Below are 27,127 nucleotides of genomic sequence, written 5' to 3' on the forward strand. Positions count from 1 at the left end.
TAAAAATATTTACAATTTTATTACAAATATCCACAAACATGCAGGAAATATATAAAAAGTTAATACAAAAGTTGCATCTGTGCCTGTAAAAACATGAAAATACTGCTTAACATAAAAAAGTGTGTGGACGCTGAGTGAAAGTAAACCATTTTTTGACATCAATAACAGGTAAGGAACTATGCAAGAGTAGGGTGGCAGTTGGTGTGTCTCATATGCATATCTTTGGCGATAAACACGCACACACACACACACACACACACACACACACACACTCATACACACACACACACACACACACACACACCGTGAACAAGAAGTGACTTTGATGCACAGTATGCATGAATGCTACAAGCTTAGTCACACCTCATGCACCACCGTCTTATCTTGTCGTACCAAGGCTTTGTCGGATTACTCACAGTGCCTGAGTACATCTGAGGCACTTTTCACGTTGACTACACTGCAGTCAGAAAAGAGGAAGTTAAAAACTGGCGTATGTGTCCTGAGTCTTGACCCCCTCGCCACACCTCAACAGACAGCCTGAACGTGTGACACATTATTGTTCCAGATGTGTGAAAAAAGGCCGTAGCACATGTAAATTATTACGAGAAATAGCAGACATTTTAGACTTAAATGAAATAAAGCAGCTCCGTGTGATTCTTACACAAACAGTGGGACAGTGCAAGTCTTATTTGCTCCCTCACAGAAAAACCCCCAAAGACTGACTTCATTCTTTGCCCCATTTAACCTCCCCTACAGAAATGTAGAAATGACTGTCCCCCTACTGAGGCGTACAATTAAATAGGTGCAGTCCACTGCTTTTTGTTTAGAAAATAAATAAACCTCCTTCCAGTTCTTCCTCTTTTTACTGCTTGCCCTAAACACTAAATAGATTGCTGATTAATTAAAGCCACTGAGCACCATAGTTAACCTGAAGAGATGAGTTGGTTTTACCTTCTGATTTCACAGCATGAATGACAAACGTTTACTGTACATACCCAATCACTCGCTGGCTTTGGGACAAAGTAATAGCTGCATGTGTGTTTTTCATTTTACAGTTATTGCTAATTCTTAAAATAGAGGTAAAGCTTTGTAATAAAATAGACCACAGAGTATTCAAAATGAATGTTTCTTGCATTTGGAATAAATATGCTAACAGGATGATTCTGTTGATGCAGCTGCATCTGTGACCTCTGACCTCTGGCCTTGACCTAACAGTAGATGTCCTTCCGTCCTGAAACCAGTCACACAAATAATTCCTTCCACGCATGCTTTCTAAACCCTACTCGCTGGTGTGCATGTTTCAAACAAAGTTAAAATAATAATAATAATAATAATAATACAAAAGCCTCTGCTTTATGGGTTGTGCAACAGTCAGCAGCAGCAAGCATTAAAACGTTTTTCTGCAAAACCACATCTGGATATGTGTGACACGACCTCAGATAAATCAACCCAAATGTTTTAGCTGTCGTGGCAAACAAAAAAATATTGTAAAAAATAAAATAAAAAAACAAAAAACTGTAGTCCATTTTGCATGATAAAATAGTATAATTTGTATTGTCAGCGTGTTTTTTGTATGGCTTGATCCACTGTAAGGCCATCTATGCTTTGGTAGTACTGTGCATTTCTTCATATTGTTAATAAGAAAACAAAAACAGTGGAGCTATCTTACATATATGAAAGACAAAGGAAATATCAAAATTCTTAATATATACACTATATGCATTGTACTGGCTTGTTAAAGTCACCTTAAGTTTTTATTCTGGGTAAATCTGTTATATCCAGGCTTAGTTCACATTTGTCCAAGTCTCTGCTCTGGTCCCACGTGTGGCTCTCTGCACTGTCAGTGTGGTTTCCCAGATCACAACCGTTTATCTCATGCTGCTCTCCGTGCTCCCTCGTAGGTGATTCTCGAACAGGGCTGCCTTCCAGCTGCTCCCCTGACAAACTCTCATGAGCCTCCTCCACGTGACCATCGCTAACTCCTGCCTCTTTATCCTCCTCCTCCTCTTTGAGGGCCTCTGGAGCTCCATCCAGGCTGGAATCACTGAGGAAAGAGTGTGGAGTTTGAGTATCCTCCATGGACAGAGGGGTCTCGTTGGCGAGCCGGCCCTCAAGAATGCTGCCTGCCCCCAGGGCGAAAGGCATGTCCTCGTGGTCTTGGTCTGGGTCCTGATCTTTGCTGCAGTACGCGTAGCGGTGGTTCATGTGCTGGGAGTAAGAGCCGGAGTGAGAGAAGCGCTTGCCACATTTGTCACATTGGTAGGGTTTCTCTCCGGAGTGCAGCCGGCTGTGCTCAATCAGGTGGTGCTTATGCTTGAAGGCCTTGTTGCAGATCTTGCACTCATGAGGACGCTTGCCTGTAACGAATACAGAGACATTACTTCTAATATCCCGTTTAAAAATGTCAGGAAATCTACTCTGTAAGGTGAGTATAAGGCAGTCGCCAGCAGACCGTTAGCTTAGCTCAAAGAATAGAAACAAGGGGAAACAGAAAGCCTGGGTCTGTCTGTACTGATCTGATCATCTAATTCTATGATGATCTATGATAAGTATGATAAGGTTAGGGTTAAACTACAGGAAATGGCACATAATTAAAATGATTTGTGCAGACTGTGCACACGCTACAGACCTGTGTGCTCATATTTGTGCCGGAGCAGAGAGCTGCTCTTCTGGAAGGTTTTTTCACAGATGTCACAGGCGTACAGCCCCTCGTCCGTCTTCTTCAGTCTCTTCCTCCCCGGCCCGCCTTCTCCCTCCAGACCTTCATCCATGAGAGAGAGGTAGTCCAGAGCTCCACGGCCTAACACCTCACCCTGTGAAGAAAACATCAACATTGTGATGATGGATCATTTACTAATTTCTTATGCACACGTACTTAATTTTGAGGCTGTTTTCAAACCTTAAAGAGAAGTTTTACTCACCATGAGAGCTTGTCTCTCCTGGTGGATCTTTTTCAGTGTGGCCTCTGCGTCTGCCTCCATCATATAAGCCATAGGGGAGAGAAACCCGGGGCTATTAGCTGGCTGGCTGAATGGAATCGGTGTGATGCCATCATGTCCTGAAATCCCTAAACCAGACTGGTTGAAAATAGGAAAACCATTGTATAAAGGGCCTGGAAACACAGGGGCTCCAGCCCCACCGTAGACCGGGTGGTGGTGAAGGGGGAGATGTGAAGTTGGACTTAAGCTGGGTTTAAGCCTTTAAGCTGCTGTTTCCCGAGCTCTCTCCTCTCGCCTCTGGCTGAGCTGCCATTGAGGGTTTTGTTCCTCCCCTCCTGGTCTGAGAGCTGTTTGGGCAGGGAGAGATCCAGGGGTTCGTTCTGTGCAGACCAGGGGCTGCTGGTCTGGTTCTGAGGCGAGGAGATTTCAGGAGGGCAGTTGGTGAGGTCGAGGCAGATAGGAGAACCGAACCCCGAGGAGGGAACTCGTCTCCTGGCTCTGGGTGATGACAGCTCCGGGGAGTGGTTGATTGTTTGGCTCGGGCTTCCCTTTTCCTGACTGGACCAATAGGCACGTGAGGACAGGGCATCATGGCGGGGCTGTGGGGAGAGTGCATCGCCACCAAAAGCTGCTGCGGGACAGAGTGCCAGCTGGGCTTCTGCAGTGGTGACTTGCTTCCAGAGAAGCCATTGGTTACCTCACATGGTTTGCTGTTCTCAGACTGGAGAGCAGCTCTGGGGAAGAATAAAGGTGGTGAGGGATGGTCTTTGCTGCGAAGACCCTCAGGCACCTCCACCGCCTCACGGTTCATCTTACAGAGGTAGCGCTCGTGCTGCAGGAGCACTGCCCCGTTAGGGAAAAGCTGGGAGCACCAGCGACACGTCACCCCAAGCACACCTCTCTCCCCTTCACCCGATCTCCCCAACTCTCTCCTTCTGTCAGGCGACATCTTCCTCTCATGTCCTCCTCCATTGTGAATCGCCCTCCTCTCCTCTGCCGCAGCACCTCCTCCTCTTTCCATCTCCTCGTCTTTCTTCACCTCCCTGTGAAGCATCTCCTGCAGCATCTGCTCAAACTTGGTCCCAGAGTAAGCATAAGGCAACAGGGTGGTCCCTTTGAGGATACTGGCCCTCAGGGACAGCTCCGCCGAGGGATCCCAAAGCCGAGCCAGGTCCAAAGCTCGGGGGAAGGCCGTAGGGTTCTGGCTGGGGTCCTGCAGTAAAAGCTGGTGATGCTCCTCTGGCACTTGGCCCAGAGACCTGGAACTGTCTTGGTTCTGTGAAGCCAACGGAGAGCCCTTGTCATTACTGTTTCTCCCCCCGCCTGCAGAGGGAGACGGTAGAAATGACGGGTGGAAGGGGCTTTGGCTGTGTCCATTAAATGCCCCGCTGGCTCCTCCTGTATTTCCCCCTCCATTCCCTCCACCGCTAAGGCACTTTTTGCTGCTTAAATGGGAGCTGTAGGAGCCAGAGTGAGAGAAACGTTTCTTGCAGTTGGAGCACTCGTAAGGTTTCTCACCTGAGGGATAAAACACAGGAGGGAGGCATTGGTCAAAAGAGGACAAGAGTGGGTTGAAAATACAGTCTGCGTGGGTGTGATCATTTTTCATAATTCTCTCGTCCTGTCATGAATCATTTTATCTTGTTTTCTGTCAACACCTCAAATTGGGTATAATTTCGTACCATATAACTGACATGATAAGTAAGGGTTAGCGATACAGTGGGAACAATGGCAAATTAATGGGTAAGTATAACTGATGTTATTTTGTCTCACCGCTGTGGATGCGGAGATGCTCTTTGAGGTGGTGTTTGTACTTGAATGCTTTCCCACACTGCAGACATTTGAACTTCCTGGTCTCCATGCCTTGATCCAGCGTGATGGGGCTCTAGGAAGACAGGATGTTATTATTAGGTTTGCACTGGAACACATTTAGGAAGCAGGTTCAGGGTGTGAAGACACAAATAAATAACTTTGTACAGAGCAATATACAACTACAGGTATGACATTTTCCCTGATTGCAGTTGTGAAAGTTAATGCTGCTCTCTCTCTCTCTCTTCATGTCTCACCTTGTCCTGCATTTGATGGTGAAGTGCCAGATGCTGCTCCATCTGTGCCCTAAGGGGGGCAGTGTATCCACAGAGCGGACAGACCATGTGGCCCCCCTCCCTCTCCTGACAGTACTTGATGTGTTCTCTCAAAGAGGCTCCTCGCTGGAACATCCTGTGGCAGAACGGACAAACCTGCTGGGTCCTCGCTGCATCTGGAGTCCAGAGAGAGAGGTAACATTTTCTTTTGTTAAACATACCGTATCCATCCATTCATCCATTTTCTAAACCACTTGAACTGGTCAGAATCACCTGGGACAGGGCACAAGTTGCCAGTTTGTCTTACTCTGACCTCAGATATAACTACTGTAAACTATTTTCATTTTTTAAAAATCTTCAAAAATAATTTGTGAACTTTATGGAAATAGTTGACCCTGCAGTATAGAATGACAGTTTAAAGGCTCTCTCTGGTATCACACAGTTTACATGTTGAACCAGGAAGATTGAGTCTCACACATCCTGAACACCTGTGCTTTTGAGGCCTGGCAGACAGAATGAAAGACGTGTACTATTATCTCCTCATACTCACAGATCTGAGAGAAATGTGACTGATGATTTTAGTATAAACTAAAGTTGGTTGTCATCACAAAAAAGTTCTTTTATTTCCCTTTCCGTTTTCTCAGAATGACATTAGCATAGACAATCTGATATGGGCTTACTGCTGTTTACTGTCACCATGTAGCTGAGTGGTTTTTTAGAAGTACGACCACACTCTCTGGATGAAGAAGGCACATTTTAGATTTGTTCATTTTTCCCCCATGAGCCTACCTGCTCCGTCAGGTGAGCGGTGCTGAGCTCCCGGTGACCAGATGGCAGGCGGCAGGTCATCGTGCCTGCTGCCCTGGTGGTACGCAGCCACCGTGCCGTTGTGATTCAGATGGTCCAGGAGACTGGCGGAGGTAGAGGCCTTCTTTAGCTGGGCCAGAAATTCATAGTGAGCCAGGTCCTCCAAGGCACTCTGGGAGTCTGAGTTCTTACCTTGGGGACCAGAGGAAAACACATAGAGGAACTGAAATATTTATCAATAGAGACATTTTTATTTTTAACCAGCAGTTTGTTTGTGCTTACATGAAAACAAAATGTTACACAGTAACTCTGATACATGCAGCCTCATTACAGACTGCAGGGAAATATTCATATTGCTGCAAGATTCTTTTTTCTTATATTTAATGGGGTAAAGGTCTGAATGAGTTAAGTCCTGTCCTAGAAGGCAGCACAAACACTCATCTATAAAAAGTACAATAGAGACAACAAGACCTGTATTGGAAAGTGTGTCATGGCATTTACAGTAAGACACCCACATAAAAGAGCATATTGGGCATGTTTTGCTTATTAAGCAACATCCAGTTAAGATACAGATATATATATTCATAGCCTTGAGACTATGTCTGGGCTTTTATCTCTCTCTCAAGATGATTGGCGGTCTTGTCAGTGGGTGCATCAGTGCGGCTGAGCCATTGCTGCATATTTTTCATCCACTCTTAAACTGTTTGCTCTCTGTCTTTGTGTGAATGCATGCTTTGCTGACACGGTGTGAGAGTGGGAATAAATTGTAGAAAAGTGACACCGTGCAACTGAATCTAATGGGACTAAATTGTTTTCTTAAAGAGAGTGACAGATAAAACAATAAATTCAGGGAGCCAGCCGGCCAGATACGAGTCTAGATTTTAAGAATTCTCTCTCGTTTGTGCCCTTGAGCTCAGTGACAGGCAAGAAAGAGAGAGAAAAAGCCACAGATGTGCGCGAAGTCGAGAGGGTGTCTCCTATCTCAAACCACTCAGCTTTGCTTACAGCGACTTTGAGGAAGATTTTTCAAATGTTTGCAGATGTTGGCATATTTTGAGCTGTTTTTTTATGTGGTGAAGGGAAGAGCCTGTGTGGTTGAGTGTTGTAAAAACTCAGCTTTGCCTTCATCAGGCAAGGCCAAATCACACGAGGCGAGGGAGCTAAGTGATTGTTAGTAGGCAAGCCGCGTGAGCCTTTGATCTCTCCTAAATAAAAGGGAAAGCCTCACGTCGCACAGTGCTGATTTCAGTACCGTAACGTCACCTCTTTGATGCATGGAAATATTGTGACATTGTGTGGGATGAGTTCTTTTGTCATGCTTTCAGAAGGCTGCCTTTTCAAAGAGAGGGGTGAAAAAAAGGAACAGCTTTTAGGGAAGGCATGGTTTCACAAGGAGCTGATATGAAGGTGTATCTAGAGGGCTTTGAGAAGCATCATGAGACTGGAGGTGTCTTGCGTCAGAAAAACACTGTAAACTTGTTTACACGTGCTGTGGTGTCCTACACAGCAGTCTCATACAGTGAACATTTTACACGCCTAAATTCTTCAGAAACAAATGCAGTTGCTTTTATAGAATTGAAGGCTTAACTCATGGCAAAAGGTTTACATTTTCTCAAAGGGGCGAGTACTTTAGTTTAGAACTTACAGTACATCCTCAGTGGCTCCGGGTCTCCTTCCCTGTCTGCGGTGGATGCAGCGATGGCGTCCTCTGGCAGCCTCGGCCTCCGGCTCTACGTGCGCCCAATAGTTCCTGCTGCTGCCGGGGCTGAGGCTGTGCGGCCTCGTGGAGCGAGCGGGACTGCCGGGCTCCTCCGTGCCCTCGCTGGGCGTCAGGCTCGTTTTGTCCAGGCTCTCCTGGCAGTCCTGGGGCTCCAGGCTCCACAGGCCCACCTCATCCTCCCCCTCAGATCCCAGTGAAGTCACTTGCTCAGCATCCACTGTGAGGCAGAGAGTAAAAAATAGTCATGTTTAAATCCCCTGCACTAAATGTCTGTCTGCTCATTAGATACATATGATTTTACAGAGCTATATTGAATTTTCAGATATGTTTAAAATTCAAATATCATGAACACGTGTCCTTAATCTACCTTTAATGAGATGCCAATTATTTTACTGTGGTGTCCAAATATATATCTTTTGTTAGACAGTTAATGCAGTAGACATGTGTTTCTTATCATTTCAGATGGTATTTAGTTATTTGAGCTGTAGATGATGACCAACAGAAAACAGAGGCGATGCTACGTGATTTAAAAAAAATATGCCAGGAACTGAAACCACACAGGGGGAAAACACAACCAGAAATTCAAAAATGTTTTGAGAATTCTGAGCTATTTTTTGTATTCCAGTATTCCTCTGCAAATAAGAGGAATAAAATTGTCTCCGTGTGAAGTAATTCAATGTGTTTCTTATCATGGGATACTTCATATGGCTTTGTGTGGTTTGATGTGTGGATAATGATCAATGCAAGTAGACATGCTCAGCATGCAACATACACAATGGCACAAAGAAGATCCAGAATACTTAAGAGAGGGTCCCAACTAGAAATAATGGTATTTCAGTTATTTTACTCAGTCATCTCCACAATATAAAACTTCAGACAGACATTTAAGATAGTAATAGTAATTTCATATCAGGGACGGTTTTACTCTGATGGTATTGAGAGTGAAGTGTGGCTTTTATTTTGAAAAAGATTGAAAAAAGCAAACATTAAAAAATTAAAATAGACGTAGAAAATATACATGTACTTAATTCACTTAATTTAGTCTGTAACCGTGTCATTCTGGTGATCAAACTTCAGTCCTATAAAATACAGCTTGTTTTAATGTTGGCATTAATCATTGTAATTTACAACATTTGCTTTTTTGCTACTTTGAGCTACAACTGCTTTATGTGCAACTGCTCTCAAAGAACTCAATTTGTGCGACTGCAGAAAAATATTTTCTCTGCTATATGATTTGTACAAGGCATGACAATGTGGCAGGGACATAGTGAAGCAGCAAGAAGAAAAGATAAATAACATATTGTAATTTAAAAGTGTACCCTCGGTGCCCAGACTGCAGCGAAACTGGAAAGGCGCATTACTTTTTCCCATGGCAAAGACAATAAATGACAATCACAAACACATGCCTGGGATTTCAGCTGTAGGCTCTTATTTCCAAGGCTTTTTTTGAGGACTCTCTGTTTTCCTCTCACTGATTGGCAATATCTAATCACAACCAAGTAATGACCATTTAAGAACACAAATAGACTCCTTGCCAGTGCCTTTGAAATATATCATCAGAGAAAGCCAAACCGTAGTTGAGGGGAGAGTGTGGATCGTGCCAACATACAGAGGGGCCAATTCCTCTCTTTGTGTTGTTGTGAAAATAAGGGTTCTGAGCTGTATCTGATGAAGGTCGCAACACGGCATCGTCATGCTTCTTATTAGGTTTAAATGAATTTTCCTTCTTGGCCTTGGGAGAGTGTTGTGCCTCTTTTCATCAGATCAGAGTGAAAATAACGTTTCACAGCTCATTAAATTTCACAAAACATAAACAAAGTTTATTCATTAAACTGTCAAAACAACACTCAGTCACCCTGAAAGATTTTTTTTTTTTTTTTTTTTGGTTCCAGCTACACACTCAGTGGACACAATAATTGTATTGAACTGAATTTTGCTGCACATCCAGTTACGACCCACGGCTCAGCAGTGACAGTTCGGTGGGGGTGACATTTTAGCAAATCTACCTTTAACACACAGTCACTCTGCTACTGAAAGAGAAAAAGGGGATCAATGCTGATGAGGGGGTGGCCCGCAATCACAAACACAAAGCTAAGCTACTTGTAAGCAAGCATGTACAATTTATACATATTCTTCTGATGAGTGTCTTCACTCACCTCCAGTAATAATTTTGCCACCTACATGTGTATCTGTTTGTCTCATCAGTTTGTATGTCCTGCCCCTGCTTCTCTACACCCCGTTAAAACAAAACAAAAAAACTGTGATTCACTCGAGGCCAGTCACCCAACCCATGCTTCATGCAGCGCTGCTCCACTAACATGGGAAGGAATGACTTGCTCTTATGGGGGGTGAAATTGGTCATCAAATGTGCTCCACTGCAGCAGGCAGTTATGAAGTTATATGATGTAGTTGAGGTTAATCTATCAGCCCCGCAGGAGTTTCCTGGGATGATAGGACGTACCGCTGGGCCCAAAAAAGGGGGAAAATCTGGTCCAGATTAGCATCAAATTGGCTCTAATTTTCTCTCCCATGACAGTGAGTGACACTGAGTCTATATGTGCTGTCATTAAAGCGGCACCGCACAGGGATGGCTTTCATTACCAGGCCCATTGATTTATTTATTTGGATAGCGATTGCATCCTTCAAATAGGATTTTTTTTTTTTTTTTTGCTGGAGTAGGACATCTAGATCTTTGAACAGTGCAGGAGGTTTGGGATTGCCTGCAAGTAAAGATCGTGTGTTAAGGTACAAAGGAGCTCAAGGGTGATGCATTCATGCAGTGTGCAAGCGTTTTAGGAATGTGTAATTTGTTGTAAGATGCCGAACACGAAATAACACATAGCACAGCTCAGTAGAAAACAGTTCACTGCCATTGTGCATGCACTGTAGTGTGTGTGGGAAGAATGTGACTCATATCCAGAGAGTGCTAACCGAACTGTGCTGCATCATGCTTGACAATGTCGATCACTCTGTCTTCTGGGGACTATTTCTGATGGGTTTGACAACAACACTGTGTTCAGATCAAACACTGCAGCTCTATTTTAATCTGTGTGTCGCTTTCCCCACACTGACAGTGACTGAGCTGAAAGATTGACGCTCTGGCTGACAGAAAGTATCTGCATTTTCCAGCTTGGGACACCAGTCAGAAATGCTGAATTTTCACTATAAGAAGACACATTGCTGTCACCCCACTCTAGCTGCATCTCGAGTCTGATCTGAGGCCTTAAAGAAAACGATGACCTACAGTGGTTATTTTAGTATTTACACTGTTGAGTCTGTTTTCCAAATACTGACAGAGACGGATAATGCCTGAATAAATTCATAAGCACATGTGTTTATGACCCAGGGAGAAAGAATTTTTACACAACCACATTAAAATGCAAACCACAACAAAGAAAAGTCACTTAAGATAAAGAAAAAAAACTTTCTCATCATTTCTTTTGCGCTGGCTCATGAAAAGCACAGAGATAGTTTCAGTACCGTCCAGTCTAATTCTGCACTGTTTATATCCCAGAGGGCACCTACTGTACAGCAACACGCTAAGCTGCAGTTTATTTTACGATGCACATATGTGATCTGGTATTGACTTAGTAATTATGTGGCTAAATGGTAAGCACGCAATAATTACCTAGAAATTACCTTGTTTGTTTCTTTTGGTTTTAAATGGCAACAAACAAGGCCAGGCCCAATTTACCGCACAATGTATTTGTTCCCCTTCTGTTGATTTTTACACTTCATGATCATTACATAAAAGCCAGAATAACAACAATCTAATATTATTAATGATACTTCATCAATTTTTTTTTCTTACATCATATATCAACCACATAAATAACTTTTTATGCAAATGTTAGTTGGAGACATTTTGGAAGATTTTAGAAACACATTTAGAATGAAAAAATAAATGGTATTATTTGTAACACTTGTTAAATCTGTGTGAAGAAAAATTACCATCATACACACATCAAAAGCATACTGTTAAAATGAAAAATAAATGGAAAATAAAATGAAATGTATGTTTTTGAGATTAGAGTTTAGCTCCAGAATTTAAATTATTAAACTTTATTTAGACTCCTATTTTTTTAGACATTTTTTTTACATCATCACTTTTTAAAGTTTTACATCAAATCCTATTTGAAGCTTTTGTTTCAATCAAATGTTATTTGCCTGTTCAGAGGACATAAAATCGTTGTTGCTCTTCTTATGAGATAATACATATGTATCATATGACAGTATGTGACCACATAACAGTAATATCTGGTCCATTTCATAAAGTAGAAAATGTAGGTGGTAAAACCATCAATGCAGTCAACTGAATACACAGGCGTAATTTAAAGCTCACTGATCCATCATATTTTTGTGACAGTACTCCTGTTGATATCAAAAAATATATTACACATATAATTTCAAAATTCTTAGTTTTTCAGGTTCATCGAATAATGCTCCTTCCACACTGTTAAAACTGTGATGGTTTCACAAGTGTCAAAAGAGAACTAAACACTCGCTATTTCGAACTCAATAAATTACCACATGAGGGTCATGGACGCCCACATGCTAAACAAAAACCTAGCACAGGAAGATGTGCGTATTGTCATTTTACAGTACCTATGAGAGCAGTTCAGAGACACGGTAGATCCATATTCATCTCACTCAGCGCGCTCATGTCGACAACGGTGGCCTCTCTTTAAATATATCGCAGAAATCAGACATGTCATTTAGAAAAATCTCTCTGTGGCAGCTCTCCTATTCATACCTGCTGTCTGACATTCGTTCAATGAGTCAAGGGAGGACCGCAACCAAGAACAGACACCTCCCACCTGATCTCCTTGATCTTAGCAGCAGCTCACACTCACTCTCTGTTTCTTTCTCTCTCTCTCTTTCTCTCAGGGTGATGGTTCCTTCTGAGTTTGGCACCTTGGCCTGCTCTGGTTTGGTTTGGTTTAACCTGTCCTAACAACACTGAGAGGGAAAAATCACACTCAGGACCACATTCCCGACTCATTGTACACTCACCAAATCGATAATGAACGCACTGTCCCATTCAGCAAGAAGAAAAAAAAAACATGAGAAGATTTCACATCAGAACGTTGCCTTTTAGTCAGATCACAGGAGAGTGAATGATGGCAATAAAATCCCAAAGTGAGTTTGATTTACTTCACAGAAAACTCTGTGCTGAATTTTCCTCTTGGTGGTTGTCTCGCTTTGGAACGCAACATTTTAATTTCAATTCACCCAAATGTTTTACAGATTATATCATGAATGCTGACAGCAAATTGAGGATTAAATGCTCTAAATTACATGTTAACCAATAGGAATGGTGGTAATGTGATGTTTTGCTGCGCTTTTATTGCATTTTTGTGGCCAGAGAAGAGGAAGTGCAAACATTCTTGTCTAATGATGGTGAAAATAACCACGAACACACTGATATGAACGTGTAAGTCACACAGTCAAGTTTAGTTCTATTGATTATAGTTGCTTCTTAGCTGGCTGGCAGCGAGCCAGAGGAAAAAAAAAGTCTGCAAATGGCTGCTGGCGAGACTGAAACTGTGACACTGATGGGGATTGTAAAGGTCATATTAGCGTGGAGGAAGAGATGCTAAAAAGAGATGTGGTGCAGTATGTGATTTTGCATTCTTGCAGTGTTTGATACACAGCGCTGTGGTGTGTATGTTAGAGAAAGGGGGTGATGAGAGAGTGAGACAGTACGCAGACACACCAGTGCATGAAGAACGCAGCACAGAGTGCACAGAGCGAGAGAGGGGGCAAAGACAGAAAGGAAAAGTGATGGAGAAAGAGAAAGAGATGAGTGAAAGGGAGAGGAGTGAGGGATTAGAGAAGAGAAAGACAGAGAGAGAGAGACGGAGCAGCAGTGTCAAACTGTCCCTGACACAAATCCTCTAACTGATGTTGAGCTGTGAAAAACACGCTACAGAGGGAAATTCCCTCAACACACATATATATATACACACACAAACACACACACACACACACAAACCGGGGCATAGAGAAATACAGAAAAACAAACAAACGCAACTTGTATCTTAGGCAAAAACAGGGAGCTAGACCAACCTGATGCTGCAGAGGAATACAGCATGATCAAACACAGCAGAGAAACTCATCACAATATCTCTGAGTGTGTGTGTGTGTTTGTGCATGCGCGCAAAGCTCCAAGAATATCTGAGCTTCAGTCAGAGATAGAAAAGTCCATGCGGTGCCACAGCAGCGAAGTCATGGCTCTGATGTCCCGCTCATTAGGAGACACCACCCTGTCAGAGCATTTAAACCACCACCACAGAATGTGCAGCCGAGGGGCAACATCTGCACTTTGAGAGACATGGAGGCGCACACAACACAATCCGCTCGAGAAACAAACACCATGCTAATTTCCTCATATTGATTAAAGCGCTGCTAAAAACAGAAGTGCGCACTACAGCGGCACAATTTTGCACACTAAGCAGCGATCTTTAAATTGACAACAAACACCGTATTGAAACTATTTCGCCTTTGTTCACTGTGGCTTTTAATGATTCTGTTCAATTACGGCCCTTGTGACACAAAAACAGAATCCCTTTTGGCATTTTATTAGCTTCAAAGCCACTGAGCCATTCACTGATACCACTCACAAAGTTGATTTGTCAACGAGTTGCGCTTTTACTGTGACTGTGCGCTGGTGTTAGTTTCATTATTCACATATGAACGATCAGCACGATTTCAGTGGAGCTTGGGCGAATCAAAGCACAGCCCCCAAGACACTGACTGCAGCAGACTGTGGTGTTGTGTACAGCTGCCATGGCTGCTCTGAGAGGGCCCCAGCATCTGAAAATGGATTGATATCAGAATAACTGATCTGTTATTCTGTATCTACAAGTCACATCACTGCACCAAACAGTGAACCACATCTGCTTAGTGGAAACCTGCTTTCATGTGACTTCAAAAGATTAAACCAGCAGCAAACAAGCAAATAACGTAGAGCAAATAGTTAACAAAGATGTAACTTACTGTACAGTATGTATGCTGCAGGGCAAGCTAATCTACCTCATGATGAAACTGAGAGGACAATGACTTGTCTGCTATTGTCTTTATCTTTCACCTTCAATCTGTTTTTTTTCTTTTTCTTTTTTACATCTGATAGGTTTAATCTCCTCCTACTCATATTTGCAGTTTACCCATGCGTACTGCACATTTCTGCTTGGCTTTGGTGTTCTCTAAATATGCATGAGTTCACTTAATGAAGGTTACAGAGCAGTCTCCTTTTAATGGCTTCATTTGTGACATTTGGGAATTCTAACCACATGTATCATATTGTTTTTATATATTACTGTGTACCGAAATAAGAAAAGTTTCATTGTTGTGCTGCAGCATGAGGACACCATGGTGGAGTAAGCCTGAAACATGCTAAACATGCACTCAGACCTCATCCTCTGTGCTACCGTGTTTTCTCAGAGAGAGACAGAAAGAGGAGCGGTGAGAGTGAGCACGGACAGGAAAAGGGTCCCAAATAAGTTGCGGCCTAGACCAGCAATCGCACCACAAAGGTGCATTTTACGTGCCGGTGAAGCAGCGACAGAGCTGTGACTCATGTGGAGGTACAGTCCTAGAGGCGGTGTGAAGGAAGAACGTGCTCACGCAGGGTATACTTTCAACCCCTCTTGTAGATTCCCACCCCAGCTACTGTATGTATTCTTAGATTGTGGTGAGTCAACTGTAGAGATCCATGATATATTTTTGTAGCCTATAATGATGTTGACTTGCACAGCTGCCTCCACAGGAACTTCAAAATTGATGCCTTCACATTTCTCACAGGTAGAGCAGACAGACAATGATTCACTTGCTAGATAATTTGCTTATCATTCAGTGGATCATAATAGCAAGTGTTATTTCTTAAAATGGATCATGCTGCCTCTGTATATATATATATATATATATATAGGGTATGCTGTATACAGCACATCAGCTATAGGAGGTACAGACATCACCCAAAGCAAACCACAGAGAGTTAAAGCACCTCAGTCTCATTTTCTGTGAATTCGTCTCCCTGTTTGTTTTGCTGAAGGAAATGAAAAAGAGCTGAGATCACAGTTCATATTTATTGAACTTATTGAATATATTTGACAAGGTTTAAATAGTTTGTCTGTGATACAAGTGCTCCCTCACTTTTTTCCCTTTACCCGTCTGCTGTGCGGTAGAGAGAAAAATGAGCTTTGGTGCTAACACCTTGTGGCTGTTAGCTGTTTACCAAACAAAATCATCAATTTGTTTGCAAAAAAAAAAAAAAAAAAAAAAAAAAAAAAAAAAAGCGGCAATCAGTTTTTTTCTTTGCAGAAAAGAAGCAAGGTGTGAGTTAAGAGGTGTGCAAAGAGCCTTTGTGGTTGTCTGTTCTTCCTTTGGAGGTTTCCTGTATGCTGCTGCCTACATGTTTGCCACCATGTTTACCTGTCCTGTAGACCACCACAGTGACATTTATCAAAAAAAATCACCTTGTTTGACACTGGCCTTTACCTTCAAAGCAGAGACATGTGGCTTCTGCATTAACGCCACTGTTTGAACTTTGTGGGCAGCTTGCAGCGACAGTTACACAGTGGAAAAACGTTTTCTTTTCAGGTTATGAAATTATTAACCTGCTCTGCCGTCAGAACCTGCAATGATGCAAGTTAATGTTTAAACAAAACTGAGAAATGACTATTTTTAGTTGGACTCTACCAAAGCAAAATACAGCTGTAGAGTTGTTGTTGAGTTACAGAGTTGTTCTATCAGCACTTTAACACTGTTCACTATAGTTGTGATGACTTAGCCTCTGATTTGATTCATTGTCTCTCTCTCGTTTCCTCATTACACATCTGTATTTAACTCTTACACATAACATGATTTCCACTGACAAAAGTTAAAATAGGAAACACTGCTAACATCATTCTGGACTTCCCTACTATGTCACGCTGAGCTGTGTTAATTGAGTCATTTACCATGTCAGTGACTCACCAGCTGTGACAAACTGATTTAAGTACAGCATGTATGCTGTGCGTGAGAGCGTGTGTGTGCGTGTACGTATGAATAAAGCCTCGTCGTCGTGTTTGAGCTCAGCGACTGTGCCGTTCGTGCCCCGTGTGCATCTGCTGCAGTGGAAGCGGGGCTGAGAAAGGTTAGCTCGGTTAGAGGAACACGTTATTTGGAGTTGGCCCTCTGCCTCCTCCTGCGGCCCTGTGGCGCTTGGTTTCCGTGTAGCGAGGAATCGGTGCTGGAATGCAGTAACGGTCACAGAGGGACCCACGCACTCACCGCACTGTGAATCAAAACCCAAACTCCACTTCATTAGGCTCCTGTCATTGCAAAGACTCTCACACCACTCTATAAATACCCCTCTCTCCCCCCTCCAAATTTGTTTTCCCTCTTTTTTCTGTACACATGAAAATGCTCAGGGACCGTTCCAGCTTTCTGATGTGGCTCTTTATTTTGTACGTTGGTGCAAGAAACCACACAATAGTGGCTCCTTTTGAATATTAAAACATTCTCTGACGGAACACAAAGGTTCTGAAGTTTTTTAATAGGGGTGCACGCTAAATAAAACTTCTCTTTGAGTTTAACAGCTATACAATGTGGGATTTGGTTAGTTCAACTCACTGCAACTTTCAGTTACTACGGGAGATTTGTTTTGAGGCTGAAACAAATATGCCTGGTATCCCGCCGACTTTGTCGACTTCAGACGTCTGTATATATGATCTGTTAGAGGTGTTTTGCGTGATGTGGTGTTCTTGACAGTTTACAGCATTAGAGCCCAAAATGTCTTAATCTAACCACTCAAAGCAGATATAAAACACAAGATACAAGAATTCTGAGTAAACCCACATTTAGATGTAAAAGATCAGAGCACATATGTGAAGGTATTCACCACACGTAGTTAGAGTGACACCAGTTAAACTCCTTACAGCTGTTAGTGCTACTACAACTGACAAAAATAACCAAATTACACTGTTATTTCTCTACACTTACAACCTCTAAAAGTAAAACATTAACACTGACAATCTGCAAAGAGCATGAAAAGTCAACAAGAGACTATTATCCACTGCTGTTGGGTTCAGAGATCATTCACTAAAATTAGAAACTATAGGTGCAGCTGTGTGAGTATCAGTTAAATGATTTGCTCTACAGTGACACATGTTCTTATAAACGCAGCCTGCAGATGAGACCCAACACTCGGATCCTGTCTGGTTAACATACAGACGGGGCGCCATCCTCTGGCACACATTGACATTACATCCTCCATACGAGAGATGATGATACACCAAAACATTTCCAGTGACCACAAGTGACCTTGAAGGCTTTGAAACATAGAAAAGATGCCTTTCTAATGTGTCACTCTGTTTTTTCTTTGTCTTTCTCTCAGTTCCCTCCTTCTCTGACCGGGCCGCTCAGTAACTCTCCCTTCTTTCATCACTTTTTCTGTCCTTCAAGCACGAACACATAAAGTAACACAGGCAGAAAAAAAGGAACACACACACTGTAGTTATGCAGTTCTGATTAGCAAGATGTATGAGTCATATTGCATATTAATTTACACACATCTGTATGTTCATTAGCTTCTTGGTGCTTAGTGTGCTGTGTGTGTGTGTGTGTGTGTGTGTGTGTGTGTGTGAAGCCTGAACCAACGCCTTGAAAAAGAAACTAATTAAAGTCATGGAGAAAAATGCAAAGGCAGCAGAACCGCACAAGAGAGTGTGTGCATGTCATTACTGACCTGGCCCATGTTGGAGAAAAAAAAGCAATGGCAAGAAGAGAAAGAGAGAGAGAGAGAGAGAGAGAGAGAGTAAAACCTCAACCAGAGAAATAATGTATATAAAAAAGACTCAACAAGAAGAAAGGTTTAAAAAGCAAACTTGGGGAGTTTAAGAGGATCTTTGATGTGTATCAGAAGAGGAAAGCAGCCTTGCGACTGGGACGACAGTAATTTTAAGTCAAAGCAGAAGGCTGGCTGGCTGACTGGCTGCCTTGCTGGCTGGCTGGCTGACTGCCTGGCTGACTGACTGTGGGCTTTGATGGCGCTGGCTGTTTGAAGTGGTTTTCGGGGGATGGGAGCAGCGTGTGGTGTCAGTGGGACAGGGGAGGCACTCAGGGGGGAGGAGGAGGAGGTGAAGGGGGAGGGGTGTGGGGGTGTGGGGGGGGGGGTACACACGATGGCGACTGTGCAGGACTCGGAGGAGGAGCGGAGGATGGATAGATGGAAGGAGAGAGGGGGAAGAAAGAAGGAGAGACGGAGTGGATAAAGATGGAAAAAGAGTGAAAGGGATCAGAGGTGGAGGAGTGTAGATACATGGATGACAAAGACAGAAGAGAAAGAAAGAAGGAAAAACACAGAAGAGTGAGAGAAGAAAGAAAAGCAACAGAAAAAGTGAGTCTATGAAAAAAAAAAAGCAGAAAAAGTCAGATGTGTGTCTGACATTCAGAGCCCCGTCCTGATATGAGGCCTGGACACGTTCACACCTACCTATTACTTGTATCATTTAGATGACGTTACCTCCCTCTGATATGCTGCCAGGCTGCCTTATGACTTACTTCCCCTTCCATCCCTCCTACAATGCTGGACACATGCACCATATAATCATAACTACACTGTTTCCCTGAGGTACCAAAGTCGACCGCACAGCAGAGAAGGAAAAAGAAACTGATTCTCTACAACTGCAGAATGTTTTTTTGTTCCCTGCTCTTATTCATTTTCTTTTATTAGCGACTGACCTTTTTAATTAAAAACCTTCCCCGGTTTGTAATTTTGCAATACCGACAAACACAACCTGTCACGTACCATGAGAAATTCTTTTTAAAAATAAGATGAGATAAAACTATCTACAAGATTGTTACACGGTGATAAACGACAGAGTGGACCAGTGAAACTGATTATTTGTGTCGCTTCCTTTCTAGCACAAAATACTTCCGGTGTAGGGATCCTGTTCTTTATCATACCTGAGTTAAAGATTAATTTGACTGATCTAATACTGCATGCAGCTAGAAATCGTCAACATCTTTTCTCTAATGTCTGCTCGAAGCTGAGTTTGACCGGTGTGTTTTTGTGTTGATCAGACTTAAACAGGACTACATCTAAAGGCATATGTTTAGAAAATTGTGCTCTCACTTTACAAAACCCCTCTATTTCACTTTCCTGTTGATTTGTTATGTAGCAGAATACTTATCCTTTTTACAACACGAGTCATTTATAGATATATCCATTACATCTCTGACTGACTGGACGAACTGATGTTAATTTTTGTGGTGAACATTTCTGAAAACATCTGCAAGGGCGATGCGTTCACTGCCTCTAAAATTGTCTGGTAGAGACAAAGTGGAAATGTGCTAAAATGAGATGCTGCCAGCAAAGAAAACACACACACACACACACACACACACACACACACACACACTCAGAGAGAGAGGGAGTCAGATAGATGTGTGTAAAATTTAAGATATAAAGTCTTGAGTGTTACAGGTGGATCTAAAACTCAGTGAAGCGTGTTCTCTCCACAGTGGAATGTGTTTACTCCCTAACAGGTAATGGTGTGTATGTACATTGTTTGTGTATGTGTGTGTGTGTGTGTGTGTGGGATGTGAGGTGGTACCAGGTGATCACAGGTACAGGGAGACAGAGGGGGAGAGGAGGAGTTGGCTCGCTGACCTCTCCTATGCCTTTCTTGTTTCTGGTCCAAGTTTGACTTTTTTCACACCTGGGCTGGTGGAGGGTGGAGGACTGGGCGGGTCGGGCCAGATTTTCAGTCCTGCAGGCCTAGACTATATGACCATATACAGCATGAGATGAAATGTCTGTAACTGACTGTCAGATTTTGTCATACCTTTCTATCATGGCAGCATCGTTTTTAGCAATACTGCATTCGTCTGGGAATGTAGCGTCTTTGTGTTTCAGGCGTTACCATCTTGATTCGATCTGAAATGATTAATCAACACTTTTGATAACTTGGTGATTGTCTAAATCATTTAACAAGCAGTTATTCCAAACATTCCTGGTTCCAGCTTCTCGAGTGTGACAGTTTCCAGTTTTGTTTGTTCCTGTTTCATGTCATTGTAACAGAGTAATGTTTTGGACTCAGTCATAGCAGAACTACAGCAGCAGTCTGAAGACGTCACCGTGGGCTTTTGTTAGAGATATTTTTCACTGGTTACTGTCATTTTATTGCTTAAACAACATGAATGAACTGAGGAAATAGACAGATTGGATTGATAGTGACCTTGGTTGTAGCCCAGTCTGGTTATTTTATCCGTGAGCAATTCTTTAACTGGTTTTCCATAAAACATGTTCTATATCATGATACGTAGTGATATCATATCATAAAGCTACACTCTGAAAGATAAACTCTCCTTCTGTGGCTCATACACAGCACCTGTTATTGTTCTGCTCTGCTTCTGGTAACAGTAAGAGGAAGGACAGATGTGCATGAGACGAGGTAAATAATAGAGAAATATTTGTTTGAAAATAACAAGAAAATGAACTTGGTCTCAGATGCAGAGAATGAAAGAGAGGTAGAAAAAAAAGAGAAGCGACTAAAAAAAAAAAAAAACCAAAACAATGAGTGTCAAACTGAAACCACAAACACTACCCCTTTCCTCGAACCAGCAGGTGTGAGGTTTTCTGGCCTCAGAGGTGATCAAAGCAGATCCTAAACTAATTTCACCCCACTTCTCTCTGCTGCTGATACACACCACACATCAAACTGCTCCTCTTTCAACTTGCTGCCCTGTTTTCTTCCTAAATACTGGCACACTCTGCAGTCCAGCTGAGTGGGTCTGCCTGCCATGCTGCTCTCTCCCTGTCTCTTTTCTTTTTCTCCTCTGTCTCTCTCTCTGCCACCCATCTGGGCCTTGTAATACATGACAGCTGAAGCAGGGTTTCCAAATTTAATTTGAGGTGTGATAAAACAGCACATATCTATAAATTGTGTGCAGAGAGCCTGCCTATCTGGATAGTCTTAACCTCTTTCTTCTGTCAAACATGTGCAGCATATCAAACACACAATGCCCGGGCTGTCTGCACAAAAGGAAGATCCACAAATAGACTTAATGGTAAGGAGTCTTGCCAAAGTGATGACAAAGAACGCTGGGGAGGGAATATGTCGAGAATGAAAAGGGATCAATTTGCAGCATCAGACTGTACAGTATGTAAACCTTTTTTCTATCAGATAAAACACCTTTGATGTGAAAATAGAAAATAGAAATACATGTACATGAGTGAGAAGCCGCGAGAAAATATAGTTGGTGTTAACGGTGTGAAAAGTGCATACCAAGGCACCTAGAAATGTACACACACACACACACACACACACACCTCATGGGCTCTGTGGTTATTTACAGTTAAAAAGGGTGTGATCCTCAGACGCACGCTCAGCTGTCAAGTTTCAATAAAGTCGTGTTCACTATTGTGCTATTCTTATCTAGTGAGACAATTTAACAGTTCCTGATAACTACACTGGATTTGACCTTCATCTGCTGATGGATGTGACTGTAATCGTTCAACCTCTCTGAGACCACGGGGATGGAAGACACAAACTCTACATTTTGTTGCGACGTGCAGAAGAGGAAATTCTGCTGCAACATCTCGACAACAGAGATCCTCTCGACTCCAAACAACCATGTGCCGGAGCTAATATGGCGGAAAACCCCTGTGCGAGTATTAATCCTGCAATGGCACTGCAAAACTTTCCAAATAATTCCTCCTGGAGTGGATCATCAGTGTGGCAGGAATGTACAGTACGACATGGGACTGCTCTGGCTACATCTGAAACATCAGAACGAGCAATAATTGAATAAACATGTGAAAAATACCAGAGGGACTCAATCAAGGGATTCCCCATTACTGCTGCGTTGATCTGGCATCAAACGCACTCTGAGCTGGGGATGGGAGAAATCTGTGACACTCTGAGCTATGGGAACGTGGAGGAACAAATAAGGAAACACTTAAGATTATCCCACACTCTGTCGCCCGTCCCGTCTCCTCTGTCTCTACCCCTCACGCCCCTCGGCCCCTCCGCCTCTCGTCTTCTCACGCCGAAGTACTGTTTCGCCGTCTACCCCATCGGTTCCCCACCTCTGTCATCCTCCTCTCCTTTCTTTCCTCCTCTGTCCCTCCCACCCGCTGGTTCTGACGCCTGAGCTTAGCCCCTTGAAGAGTCCTGGTAATAAACTCTGGTGCCTGGGCTCTTCATTGCTGTCTCGCTCTCCCCACCCCTCATCCCCAAGCGCCGATACATCTGCCGTTAAAGTAGGCCCGGTCCAAAAGGCCCAGCCCCTGCGCTCTGTACAGTACAAGCGCGTCAGTCTTTCTCATTCCAATGCCCCCCCCCCCCCATTCTCTCTCTTTCTCCTTTTCCCTCTCTTTTTTTGCTGCTCGAGTCCTTTGTGTACAGTGTGCTATGCTCACTGTGGCAGCGCTGTGCCAGAAAAACCCACACAAACACACACACATACATGCATACGCACACATACACAGTCACAGACACACAGCTGGGCCCCAGCTGCATACAAAGACTGGGGTTTGGAAATCAATGAAGGAGAAAGAAGAAAAGGGGAAAGGAGTTTAAATAAATTGGCACTTGAAAAAAGAAGAAAAACGAGAACGAGGGAGTGAGGGAAACAGGGAGAGAGAACGCTCTCTCTTAAAAAAGGCACATCAACTCAACAACAGAGCAAAGTTTTTCATGGACTGACAAAACATAAAGCGCAAGGAAACAGGACTGAATATGTTCGTGAGGGTGCCCGTGAAACGCAATTCCTCATCTGATTCAGGAGTGAGGATTGAATGAGTCCGATCAGTCGTGTGGATGTCATTCTGGCGAAGATGCCCACTGAGTTTGAAGAGCAGGGGAAAGCCCATGCATAACACAGTCAGCAGGCTTTAAATAAATGAAAACACTATCGAAACTGGAATCTAAACAGAGTTACTGCACCAATAGGCTGGCTTTTTAAAGGATTGCTTCACTAAAGTGCCTAGAATCTGAAAGAAATTGTGATTTTCTTCAGTTTCTTTCAATGGAAAAAGTCAAGGCAAACTTTGTAGAGGAAAACAGACACATCATCTCCTCTGTGTTTTGCAGTAATGTTAAAGGGTTTTGGCTCATGCACAAAAAAACTTTTTGTTGATAATTAAATCTCATTATCTCAATCAATGTAGAAAGAGGCATTAAAGTAACAAATGGTGTCAGAACTGCCTGTGTATCGAGGCCTGAAATGTGTGGGGTGCGCTCAGCTGATTAATTCACACTCTTGGAAACCAAAATCACAGCCAGTAAATACAGGTCATCGTTTCAAATGGATATGTTTCCTTCCCCTGGTCCTGGGACTGTTTTCAATCTGCCAGGAATGAAGAGTAGTAATTTCCTCACGTTGCTTGATATTGGTGAACATTGACAGTTTTATTGAGGGAGACAGAGACATAATCAATAGGCGCCTTGGAGAGAGAAGAAAAAAGTCAGCTCATGTTTTTTCTCTTTCTTCTGGTTTGGAAAAGATCCTTGCATCGCTGTCTCATGACTTGGGCCTGCCAAATTCATTTGGTTTTATCAAGGACCTTTAACTCCCTTGCTTGCACATCCGCCTCCAGCCCAGCACATTCCAGATCCTACACACGGCCTTAACGCACGCATACACTATCTACACCGACGAGAGGTTGTGCATGCAGTGAGCAGACGACACATTTTTGACACGCACTCTGTGCATGTGTGACACATGCTACGAATAAGCATGCCATCTGCACAGGCATGCACGCAGATTCACAACAATTCTTGAAGCAATTATTAATAAATATAAAAGACAGAAAACAGACTGAACGCACTCGTAATAGATGATGTGGAATATATTAAATATAACAGCCTTGAACATGACATTTAAGATACATGAATTAATATCAATTTAGAATCAGTTTCCTTTTTCTTTAAATTCACTTCAGAGACGCCCTCAGTTCTGCAGATCCCACCATTACTCAGTCAAATTAACTGGAAGTTGATCAGAAGTGATGCTTATCTGTGCTCTGAGGTCACTGCAGGAATTAAAGGAACTGGACTGTTGTTGCTGGTTGTTGATAAGTGACAGGTCCTTGTCAGTAAGTGTGTCTTTTTTTCTTTTTTTGCTGATAACTTTCACAGTACTGTGATGCTGTTGATTTGTGAAACGGAGTGCAATCGGTCGACAAACTGCTACGTGACAGTCATAGGTGAGAGTGTGCGTGTGTGTGTGTGTGTGTGTGTGTGTGTATGTACACGTGCACACACACACACACACACACACACACACACACACACACACACACACACACACACACACACACGAGAGAGAGTACCCGTTAACGCTGAGCAGCCAAGAGAGGGATCTCACCCTGGTGACACTCTGCTTAGCTTCACACCTCTCTGAATAAAATGAGGAAACACTTAGAGCAAACTAATAAACTATATAAGCAAATGGAGTCCTTACAGCAAACAGGGTTGTGGCGGTTGCGTGCCAGATCAGAGACAAACAAACTCACTGCCTGATTTGCAAATGGCTTTTCATGAACCTCGAGAGAGTTTGGAATTAAAACCAGCAATATTTGTGCATCTGTGTGCTCTCGTGTGTTTTTGAGGACAAAATATCCTCCCAGTGACAGAGAGACAGTGATAGTGTACGGCTGCATTTGATCTGATGGTTAGGTTTGTTTCTGACCTTCCCTGCACAACTTGTCATTAAATACAAACCCTGCAGTGAGAGACTGGCCGGCATCACCCACACACTTCATTAATATTAGATTTAGATGAAAGTTTATCACACGGTTTTAAGGTTAGGTTCATGTTTGAGTTATTCAGACGCAGGTTGCCAGTCAAATTTAGGGTTAGAGAAATATTCAGTGTTGTGGATAATTTTACAGTTTCAGAGGAGGGCAGGATTTCCAACATAAATTTCTCAGTCCTCATCAGAAGGAAAGGAGAACAAATATTTACATGTGTATCCATGTGCAGGTGTGTTTATTCTTGCTTCAGTCTGCGAGTCCGGAGCCACCACACACACTTGAAAACAAGGCACTGCCTGATACATGTAGAACAAAGTTTCAAACAAAGTCTCTGAATTCAGCTCACTGTCAACAAGTTCCTCTCAGCACTGATGTAGGAAGTGCATTCACAGAAACTGATAACTGACATAATCTAAAGCTTCAAAGGCAACTGGAGCTTTCTACATCTTCTCAATAGTTGTGTATGAATTACAGAAAGATCAATACGGTTCATTATGAACTGTACAGCAGCATTAATTGCACAAGCACATGATAAGTGCTTTAAATAATATTAACATTTGTCTGTGACAGAAAAACCAGATAACCAAAGTGAGTTATCAGTGTTCACATATTTACTAACTAGTTTAGCATCTCTGTAGATTTGTCATTTATATTTAAAAGCGAAGAAATTTAACAAAAACAAAACAAAAAAATAAATAAACAGTAAATGTACGTCACTAAAGATCCTGTTAGAGGGTCAGTTAAAAATCCAACCTAAGCTGTTTTCATTTTGTTTCTAATGTTGTCTGCTTTCTATGAAAAGAAAAGGTTATTTTAGAATAAACCGACTCGAACTTGATGTTAAATACTAAATCGTTGCAAAGCAGAGCACAGAAAATAGAAAGGGAACAAGAAGATCCTAGAAAGTTGAAATCTCAGGGCAGGTTAAACTCTCAGCGTGAACAGCAGCAAAAGTAAATCCAGCATGAGAGAGAGGCGCAGTAAAGTCTTGTTAGAAACCTTTCTGATGATTAAAAATGATTTCTGAGTTAAAATAACAGTCTGATCCTGTTCGCAGGGTTAGGACAGTGTGGCTCTGTCTAAATCTCTGATGAATTTAAGTTTGATTTTAAAACTTTTTAAACTTGATTTCTCAAAGGTTCTGACCTTTTCTTGTGGATTATTTTTATTGAACGACTGTGCTCAGGTATATTGTGCAGAATAATCCCATTGGCTGACAACCTGTCCTGCGATTGATACTGCAACGCACCAACTGAAGCCATGAATGCAGAAAATAAAAAACCGTGTGTCTGAAATATGAATGTAGTCAAACACTTGCAGAACTGTTGTTTAATGTTAGTTTTCCTACAAACTCCAGGAGAAATCAACACGGTTCGCATGAGAGCTGCTGTCCGCCAACATCTGCCCTCTGCTGCATCATTTCACCAACTTCTGTAAAAACTTTCCAGCGCTGTGTCTTACCTCGGTTCCTCCTGGGGTTGGCTTGTTTCCTTCGTTTGCCCCTGCTTTCTTCTGTCATCATCACGCTTTTTTTATTTCTGTTTTTTCAGAAAAGTTGTCCCGGGAGCGGTGTGAGCGTGTGCGTTTGTCCCGAGCGCCTGCCTGAGAATGAATGGTGTTGAGGCATCGCCTTCGGTCACAGCGGGAGACTCAGACCTTGATGGGACTCCAAGCGGAGGCGACGAGCCGTGAGGAGGAGTGATGTCAGCAGCAGAGGTTGGCCCCTGAGGTCAGTTCTTGGCATCGTAAACGTTCACCTTCCTCATTTGCTGAGACGCTGTCGTAAGACCTGCTCGTACAGCCCTAAACTCCTCTACTCCACTTTATACTT

At 42.7% G+C, this 27,127-nt stretch overlaps 1 long non-coding RNA gene and 1 pseudogene across 1 annotated transcript in view; one reads left to right on the forward strand and one right to left on the reverse strand.

Moving 5' to 3' along the window:
- LOC108884822 (zinc finger E-box-binding homeobox 2-like) lies at positions 1 to 26,894 on the reverse strand (annotated as a pseudogene).
- Positions 1 to 27,127, forward strand: part of LOC108884831 (uncharacterized) — a 70,164-nt gene that overhangs the window by 2,129 nt on the left and 40,908 nt on the right. Inside the window, exons 2-3 of the long non-coding RNA XR_001961127.2 lie at positions 5,030 to 5,218; positions 26,847 to 27,025. This is a non-coding gene — a long non-coding RNA (uncharacterized LOC108884831). The remainder of the gene's footprint in view (positions 1 to 5,029; positions 5,219 to 26,846; positions 27,026 to 27,127) is intronic.

The sequence above is a fragment of the Lates calcarifer genome, linkage group LG12 (assembly GCF_001640805.2).
Source record: "Lates calcarifer isolate ASB-BC8 linkage group LG12, TLL_Latcal_v3, whole genome shotgun sequence".
Classification (NCBI taxonomy): Eukaryota; Metazoa; Chordata; class Actinopteri; family Centropomidae; genus Lates; species Lates calcarifer.